Genomic DNA, 10054 nt, shown 5'->3' with positions numbered 1-10054 from the left:
TCATTTCCCTCCTCTCTACCACTCTCTTTTTCTCTCTTCCCCTCAGTCTCTCTTTCTTTCTCTCTCTCTCTCTCTTTCTAACTCGCTTTCTCTTTTTTTCTCTCATCACTTAATCTTTCCTTCTTTCTTGAATGTTTACTGTTCGGGGGGGGGGGGGGCAAAACACATTTTTGCCCCCCCCCCCAAACGCCCCCAACCCCCCCCCCCCCTCCAAAAAAAAAAAAAAAAGCAGTAAAGGAGTGAAGATGGTTTGTATTTTTAACATAATAGTACATAACAATAATAAAAACCTGAATAAAATTCCATTCAAAGAAAAGGAAAGTTAACAGTAATTAAATTTCCTAAACATTACGCATGCCACCTATTATTGAGGTGTTTATAATAGCGATACGCGCATATCGTGGAAATATAGAGAGAGAATGGGAAAGCGTGTCTGATTTTTGGGTTGAGAAGACATGAGCCCCTGAACGCTGGCGTACTGATGGGGGGGTTATTTTTTATTCGATACCAGTGATTTACAAAATGTTGCTGAAATGACATGATTTTTCGGTATTTTTTCTCGATTTTTTTTGTAAGTCATACCTTTTTATGCGTTTGTTAGAAAATTAGAAATTCCCAAATTTACAGTCGGGCGAAAATATGCTTATTTAGAAGCCTTTATGTCAGGGTCTGCAGAACGGCTAGGCTCGAGGGCTCGAGCCCCCCTCACTTTTTGAAAAAGTATGTTACAGAGAAAAAGAAAGAAAGAGAGAGAGAACAAAAAATAAGTGACCTGCCAATGTCACAAATGAGGTATCAAACTATGCTCATCTGACCTCAATTAAATGCCTAAAACCCCATTGCTTACGGGGCTCCGCCCGCGGACCCCACCAAGGGCCCTAAGGCGGTCCCCTGGATGCTAATCTGACCGTAAATAAAAACCTTAAACCTCCGAGCTTCAGGGGGCTCTGCCCCCTGGACAGGGCTCAAATTAATTTTTTGTCCACGGGGGCTCTTTCCCCCCCCCCCAAAAAAAAGAGCCCCAGTGAGCCTTCTCACGGGGGCTTTTTTAGTACTGACGGGGGCTCTTTTTTTATACAAATATCCATTGAATTGGTACCTATGATACTCCTCAATTATTTGCTATTTCATCATTATCATTTCAATCAGCATTTTCCCTCTTACAAATTTACAAGCTACATAGCTGTTACTGGCCTGTGTATATAATATATACGCATACAACACTGATCTTTATGTCTTTAACGTGACATATCTTCTTCTCCCCTTGCAAACGAGAAAGAAAACAAGGTCATTAAAAGGGATTAGGTGACAAATAATGATTGTGATTCAAATTGATGCGAATATTTGTTTGAATAAGCACTGCTATTCACCCGAATCTTCTTTGTAAAAACAAATTTTACAAATCTCAGCCATGCTATGAGTTGAGACGTTCCATTCAATGTAAAATACTCATTAAAGAATACACTTCTCCTAATCTGAAAGTGATCTTACAACACAGTGGCAGATTTGCATGGCTGAGATTTGTAAAAGTTGTTTTTACAAAGAAGATTCTGGTGAAAAGCATTGCTTATTCAAAAAAAATCCTTGCATCAATTTGAATTACAATGATTATTTGTCGCATGATCCTTTTATTAAATAACCTTGTTTTCTTTTTTGTTTGCAGGGGGAAAAGAAGCTATGTCACGTTAAGAAATCATAAAGATCAGTTGTATTATGCGTATATACATTATGATACCAGAACAAAATGATCAGAATGTCATTTTGGAATACCTCTATACAAATAACACATTGTCTTTAGCCCGTATCAGTATTAGTATGATCCAATATAAAGCTATTATTCTTTATTTAATTCAGTATAATGCTTTTCCTCAAAAATAATTTTGCCATTTTGTTAGGGTTGAGACGCTAAGAAATGGTTTCAAATGTACATTACACGAACCCTGAACCATTGCAAAATGATGGTGGTTCTCTCTCTCTCTCTCTCTCTTTACCTTAATCATGCATTATCAACTACATATAAAGCAGCAACCAAAAACTTAGGGTTATCTGAGATAGGTGAAAGTAAGAGTTAAAAAGAAAGTCATGCTAAAACGGCGCTTCACTCCCCCCCCCCCCCCATGAAAAAATAAAATAGATTAGTAGTCCTCCTCTCCAGCATCCCCCCGCTTTAATATCACATTTTCACTTGGTAGCCCAAGGGGGCCGGGGTGGGAGGAGGGTGTTAAACCCCTAACCCCGCCCCCCCCCCGTAGATCTGCCCATGTTACCATATCATTCCACGACATCTTGGTCTTCCTCTTCTTCTCAATAGGGACTTTTAGATTTGCGTGGACGTGGACGTGTTACGTCCTTTTAAGGCACTGGCAGTCACAATCATGTGACGTCCTTTTAAGCACTGGCACTGCCTTAAGAGGAGGTCACACGTTTCAGTCCACGTTCCCATCGTGCAAATCTAAAAGTCCCTAATATTGATTTATTGGTCGAGGTTCATTATTTGCTAGTCATTTGAAATCACCAGATTTCAGCGGGTAAATGCTTTCACAACGAAAAACTTCTCCATGACCATGTTTCTGCCCTTGCGCGATCGCCTCCAGCTCCAGCAGACATAGCGCGGCAGCGTGCACACGTACCGCTACTATAAAGGGCGCAGTAGGCCTATAACCACTGCTGACGGCGGCACTGCACTGTGAGCTGAATCGGTAATAATAGGCCTACTCATAAAACAAGAAATCTTGCACGCTAATCTAAGTTCCATTTCATTTGAAAATTGAAACTCAATATTGTGTTAAAGTTATAACAGAAAAGATAATCTTTATTCTATAATTCCACGGGGGCGATTTTTAATTTTGCAATCGCCCCCGTGAGCAACCCGACGGGGGCGATTATGTAGCTCACGGGGGCGAATCGCCCACCGCCCCCGTGTATTTTGAGCGCTGCCCCTGGACCCCACCAAGGGCCCTTAAGCTGGCCCCTGGATGCTCATATCAACCGTATTTAAATACCTAAGACCCCTGAGCTTCCGGGGGCTCTGCCCCATGGACCCCACCAAGGGCCCTAAGGCGGCCCCCTGGTGCTCATCTTACCGTAATTAAATACTTAAAACCCCTGTGCTTCCGGGGGCTCTGCTCCCTGGACCCACCAAGGGCTATAAGGCGGCCCCTGGATGCTCATCTGACCGTAGTTGAATATTAAAACCTCTGAGCTTCCGGGGCTCTGCCCCCTGGACCACATCAATGGCCTTAAAGAGGGCCCCTGGATGCTCATCTAACCTTAATTAAATACCTAAAACCCCTGAGCTTCCGGGGGGGGGGGGCTCTGCTCCCCGGACTCTCCGCCAATGAGTGACCTGCCAGTGTCACAAATAAGGTATCTAAATATTCTTATCTGACCGCTATTTAATGCCTAAAAACCCTGAGCTGCCGGGGCTCAGGCCCTGGACCCCACGCCAATTTACGCTCGTCCTGATCGTTAATACTTCCGCGGGGCCTGCATGTAACGTGTAAGAGTGGTGGTGATGCAGATTTTTCTTCTGCTCATTACGTCACTGCCCCTGGAAGGTGAGCCCCTAATGTTTGCCCACCCAATCCCAAACTGCTTCCGGCGCGCCTGGGGGGGGGGGGGGGGGAGGGGGTTGGGGTTGTCATAAATCATGTAATACAGACTACTTTGAGGTTCAATTACATTCAAACGCACATGCATAGACAATGTTTTCTGCTTCGACTACCATCGTAGTCATACCACAATCTGACGTATCTCTTTCTAACTTGTCTCGCCCCCCTTCCCCACTCCTCATATTATTTGACACTCTGTCCCCCCCCCCTCTCCCCCCTCTCCCCCCCCCCTCTCTCTCTCCCTCTCTCTCGTCCTCCATGTCCATAATATCCAAATTTATTTTTTCTACCTCCATCGCTAAAACATTTTGAAATGTAATTGCTTTCAGATGAGGACTCTTGCTCAGAGTCATCGACGTATCTTATGTAAAATATAAAGCGTGTACAGGTGTATAATAAGAAACTAGGACGCATTACGGCGCCATGATGATTATTTTTGTTGGGCAAAGACACAGCAAACAATTCGCATCAGAGTGTGTACTGTGTCCAATAATATTGCAAACGAATTGCAAACGAATATATTATTTTTGGCTGCTTTTGAACACTTTCCACCACTCAGATTTCTAAGAACTGCAGTTAGGAGGAGTCTCGGTTTTCCCCCTTCTTCTTCTTCAAGAACTGACTGGCTTACTCTGAATGTCTTGACAGGCAGTGGGCGGAACCATGATTTTGCAATGGGGGGGGGGGGGGGGGGGGGGGGGGGGGGGGGGAGGAGCCTGAAATTTGCAAATGATTTTAACTCAACATAATTATATAGGCTAATAACGTGTCAACTTTGTGTGTGTGTGTGACCAACAGGGGAGGGGGTAGTGAGCACTAAAATTACAATCTTTTTGTTGTTGCTCAACACCCCCTCCCCCTATGGAAAAAAAGAGGGTGAAACTGTGGTTACCATCTTTTTTTAATAATTTGTTTGCCAGGGTCAAGGGCCCAGGCCGCCCCCCTCTCTCCCCCCCCCCCAAAAAAAAAAATGACAAAGAAACGGGGTGAAAGAGACGAGAGAGAGAGAGGGTGGTAAGGGCCTAAGAGAAGAGGCTGGGAGTAAGAGAGAGAGGGGGAATGATCGCCTTCTTTCGCTAATTTAATGAAACGTCAAAGCTTCCGCGCTTTGCACGGGAGGGGGGGGGGACTGAATTCAGACAAGGATTAAGAGTCGCAAACAGTACAACGAATCGTCTTATTTCTCTAATAATTGAATGAAACGTCAGCGCAGCCGCGCTTTGCGCGGGAGGGGGAAACTAAATTTAGACATGGATTAAGAGACGAAAACAGTACAACGAATCTTCTTCTTTCCCTAATAATTTAATGAAACGTCAAAGCTTCCGCGCTTCGCGAGGGAGGGGGAAAACTGAATTCAGACAAGGATTAAGAGTCGAAAACAGTACAACGAATCGTCTTCTTTCTCTAAACGTCAAAGCTTCCGCGCTTCGCGCGGGAGGGGGGAAACTGAATTCAGACAAGGATTAAAATTCATACTTTAATGAAACGTCAGAGCTTCCGCGCTTCGCAAGGGAGGTGGAAACTGAATTCAGACAAGAATTAAGAGTAAAGAACGGTACAACGAATCGTCTTCTTTCTCTAATAACTTAATTTAAAAATAATTTCAAAGTTTCCGCGCTTTGCGCAGAAAGGGTGAAACTGACAAAAAAAATTGCTCCTGGCCCCGGGTTTATAGGGTTAGATTTGTAGACATTGGGATTATTTGTCGGTATACTTGATGGCTAGTTTTGTTGGTAATCGGTGGCCTCTACACCCCCCTGAAAAAGGTATAGCGACGCCCCTGCCTCGATCTACTGTCCTTTTTCCTTTGTCATCCTTTGTCTCCTTTTACCCTTTCTTAGTGCTCATGCTATGTGTAATTTTACATGTCGATATATTTTTATGTACATTTAGTTATCACTTATGTATTTCTATCATTTCTGTTTTTGCTGCCTTACGGAAAAAAAGAAGAAGCAGAAATGGTGAAGAATGTACCGTAGAGCACCTTCAGGTTAAAAAATGGCTCCCATGCACGCCGTATAGGATTCGAGCTTTGCACTGCCACTTTTTTGAAAATCCGGGATTCGCCCCTGCTATCCCCTCACGCCCATCAAAGTAGGCCAAATTGTTCAAAATTCCTTTCCTTTAATTTGTTTGCATGTGTGTGGTATAAATAACACAATTTTGTATGCATTTTACATTGGGGAAAATTCTCAAGGGAGCTTTGCAATCGATATAGAGTTCTAAATTTGGAACTTTGATGAGCTTTAATTATAATTAAATAAAATCAAACCGAGTTACAGAGAGTTCCTTTCAATGTGGAACCTCGGCAAATATGCCATTGAAAAGTTTAAGGAATCGGGGCGCAATTAATTAACCAAAGCCTGACGAATATAATAATATAACTGATGAAAATTTAGATTCTTATGTACAATTACCCCCCCCCCCATGTTTATTCCTTTAACCAGTACAGACAATATTCAGTCATAGTATGCTTTTGATCGGATCGTGAAATAACGAGATCCTGCTATTATTAAGCAACAACATTTTCTCATGCTCGAGTACCGAGCGCCTTCTTCAAGTGCAATCAGGGGTGCGTACATGCCCCCCCCCCCCCCCCCCCAGTGGCGGATCCAGGGGGCCGGGCCCCCTCCCCTGGGAGGTAAAACACATTAATTTTACCTTTATTTGTAGACGGCCCCCTCCCTATGATGCTCAAGAGGGAGGGGGGGGGGGGGGTTGCGATTTTAAAATTTTCGAGGGCAAAACAAAAATGAGTACTCACAACCCCCCCCCCCCCCCTCCCCCCGTTTATTCACCGGCTGGCTGTTTCGACGCTAAATATTTTCTCACGAATTCGGCACACTCTTTGGTCCCTCCCCTGCCGCCGGCTGGATCCACCCCTCCGGATGCCCCCTCCCCCCCCCCCCCCCCCACCCACGCCATTGTTTGAAGTTACAAAAAATGGCAGGGGTGATCAAAGTAGAATTGAAGGAATTTTTTCATTCCCTTTTTTTTTCTTCAAAATTTATCTTTCTCTCCTTTTTTATTTTATTTTTTTCTCCTTATTTTGGGGGTCTTCTTTTCCTTTTTCTTCCACTCCCCCTTTTTATTGAGCCTCGAACACCCCCCGCCTGAAAGAGGACGAGGAAAATCATCCGGGGGAAATATGAATAAGAAGAAAAAAAGAAGAAGAAGAAGAAGAAAAAGAAGAAGAAGAAGAAGAAGAAGAAGAAGGAGAAGAACAAAAAGAAGAAGAAGAAGAACTTAAGAAGAAGAAGAAGAAGAAGAAGAAGAAGAAGAAGCCTAGAAGAAGAAAAAGAGGAAGAAGAAGAAGACTTTTTTGACTTTTGAAAGTAAAACTTTATTTACAATACATATAATAATTAAAACAGATTAAAAAAAATAACAGTGATGCACTTAATATAATAAGTGTTTGTGAATCATATACCAATAATCAACAACAAGTAGTACGTAATACATGAGAAAGTAACCATTAAACAATTCATAAAAAAACAATAATTTCGACGGTAGAAATTGAAGAAAATATACAAGAGCAGTGCATGAAATAAATCCTCAGAGTCAGACCAAAACATTTCTTACACCGCGCCCCCTTCTTTTTCCACGCATGCAATCGCAAGTGCCATGTTGGCAGTTGGCGCTTCCATTTATCAATCATTTATCAATCTTCTTTTGAAATAACACGTAAAACTAGACCCTTTTTCAAAATAAATGAAATATCTTGGAACTTTATATTAAATTTGTTGATTTCCTTAGTTTTACATGAAATAATTAAACAAAAAATAATAAATGGAGGTATATTTATGACTATTTTCTTTAAATTACAGAGGGAGGTTCAGGCAACCCTGTGGCCACATTTTATCATATTCGCTATCATTCGTCCAAATACTACCCAAACTTGTATATTGACCAATCAACTGGGCTTTCACATCGACGAACTCTTCCGGGTCTCAATTCTGTATACGTCAATGAATGGGGACATTGGTAAAGCCACTGCAGTGAAAGAATACATCTAGCATTTGTCAGCCGATTCCTCAACATTCTCATGGAGGATTGATTACTGAATTGACTGCTTCCTACTTTTACCGATCTTTTTGACACCGTTTTCCTTTTGTTGGTAAGTTATTTTGTATTACAAACATTCAATTTTGAAACCTGTTCTTCACATGCACAATCACTGAAATCAATCCGTCCGTCAGTGGGGTACCACTGCCAGTGTTCAAAGCTCGAGTACGTCGCACGGGAAGATCATGGACGTGGACGTGGACACAACTTCGTCTCGCACACGACGGCCGACGGAGAAGTAGGCGTAGCCCAACGTACAGTACAGAGAGTTGGTGCCCGTCGCCGCTCCGTCGGCGAGCGACTCTAGCTCTGCGATATGTTTGCTAAGGCCAGGCGGGCGAGGCTTGAGTTGACTTGGAAGTGCAGTTTGGCTTGGCTCAATGAGAATTACTCTTAATCATAGCAGCATTTTCACTATACTTTGTCATTTTTGTGAAGGAAAATAAACACATCAAGACACCCTCTAAAATACAATAAATTCAACTCAACAATGATGGAAAAAAATACTTTGAAAATTTAAATCGGAAATCTATCAATTGTATTATAAATTCTGACAAAGTACTCCTGGCCCTTTGCTTTGGTTTTCATTGAGTGCATTTCTAGGCATTCAGCGTTCTTATTTAGTCTAGACTCTCAGGGAATAATTTTCCTCAAATTTTTTGATTAGCAATTTCAGCCGATGGATAAATATTTCAAATGAAATTCTGTACATTTCTATGGAAGAAAACTGCTACACAAAAGATATTTTGTATAGCAGTCATGCTAAAATGCATAGCAAATTGCGATGCGATACCAGGAAAATTATTCCCTGGACTCTATATGTTAAATGTTTACTGTCAGATAAAATATGTCATCCTAATTACTAAATTAGTAGACAGAAATAACCTGGTCTGGTACATGTATGGGTCATATTTTAATAAAACTGACATAGATCTAAAGGCGGCCAGTTGAGCCAGATGTAATCTCAGCGGAACAACGGTCGGTATCAGAGACTGAATCTTTCAGTCTACCTAAATAGTAGACCGAATTTTTCAGTCTCTTTCGTTCGTTAGCCTCTGATTTGGGTAGGTCGGCTCTCTCTTTAGAGACAGAACAGCCCCATACGCTGTAGTGGCCGCGCGTTTGTACTAAGAAACGTTACACAAAACTTGGCCAAACTTAATCCCTAATTTTGATATTTTACCGGATGCGTATCCGATGCATTTAAAGTCCTAAATTAGCTAAATACTTAACTACTTCGGTTCCACTTACCAACTTGACTGGAATAATCCGTTTAATGGTCCATTTTTAGGAAATTATGGGTCAAGATCGACATCCATGAAGAAAATCTTGCAGCCGAGTCTCATTCTTTCTAGTCTACGCCGAAGGCAAAATGATTATAACGGAAAAACTGTGCATGTCATTACGAACTCGTAGCTCGTGCACAGTTTTTCCGTTATAATCATTTTGCCTTCGGCGTAGACTAGAAAGAATGAGACTCGGCTGCAAGATTTTCTTCATGGATGTCGATCTTGACCCATAATTTCCTAAAAATGGACCATTAAACGGATTATTCCAGTCAAGTTGGTAAGTGGAACCGAAGTAGTCAAGTATTTAGCTAATTTAGGACTTTAAATGCATCGGATACGCATCCGGTAAAATATCAAAATTAGGGATTAAGTTTGGCCAAGTTTTGTGTAACGTTTCTTAGTACAAACGCGCGGCCACTACAGCGTATGGGGCTGTTCTGTCTCTAAAGAGAGAGCCGACCTACCCAAATCAGAGGCTAACGAACGAAAGAGACAGAAAAATTCGGTCTACCTAAATAGTAGCCTGTAAAATGCCCTAGAAGAGTAAATGCTGTACGTTCTGGTTTATGATGCCTGGGTTTTCCCCCACCTTTCAAACATAGTAAATACTGTACACCATTTTAAAACCCCCTGAAAAATCTTTTTCCCCTGTGCTCATGCTCCTGACAAGGTCAACACTCATCACCACTCATCACCACAGGGTATCTTGGACTGGTAATTTAGTGCATATGTTTTTGATCGCGCCGACCAGAATCACATAAAATGGCAATATATGAAAAGGCTAATTGCGCATTGCCAACTTGATGACTTTATAAAAGTAGTGATTCATTGTAGTGTACAACACATGGACAGTGTCGCCACACTGGTTTTTAGCTAGCGTGCATTCGTCTTAGGAAAATTTGTCAAAGGTATATTTGTCAAACTAGTCTTGAAAGTGTCTGGTTGTACATTATGACATTATATGTTAATTGTAAAAGTGCAACTTTGACCTATTTGTAATTTGCTTTCTTTGTTTTTTGGAATGATTAGAATGTTATCATTCTGGACATTTAGCAACAGTCTGTTGTGTTATTGTGTAATTATTGTTAT

The 10054-nt window shown here is 41.8% G+C and overlaps 1 protein-coding gene across 9 annotated transcripts in view; it reads left to right on the top strand.

The window, feature by feature from the left end:
* Positions 1-7539: 7539 nt before the first annotated feature.
* LOC583510 (ribosome-binding protein 1) overlaps positions 7540-10054 on the top strand; it is a 48786-nt gene continuing 46271 nt past the window's right edge. For 3 of the 9 annotated variants that reach the window (XM_030998881.1, XM_030998880.1, XM_011662738.2), the window contains exon 1: positions 7547-7728. The gene's annotated coding sequence lies outside the window, so the exon portion shown is untranslated. Of the gene's footprint in view, positions 7729-10054 lie in introns of all 9 variants that reach the window. The other 6 variants (XM_011662735.2, XM_011662732.2, XM_011662737.2 and 3 more) reach the window with 5 other exon arrangements.

This window comes from Strongylocentrotus purpuratus, unplaced genomic scaffold (assembly GCF_000002235.5).
Source record: "Strongylocentrotus purpuratus isolate Spur 01 unplaced genomic scaffold, Spur_5.0 spur5_scaffold_5, whole genome shotgun sequence".
NCBI lineage: Eukaryota > Metazoa > Echinodermata > Echinoidea > Camarodonta > Strongylocentrotidae > Strongylocentrotus > Strongylocentrotus purpuratus.
This window is presented reverse-complemented; position numbering and strand designations above follow the sequence as displayed.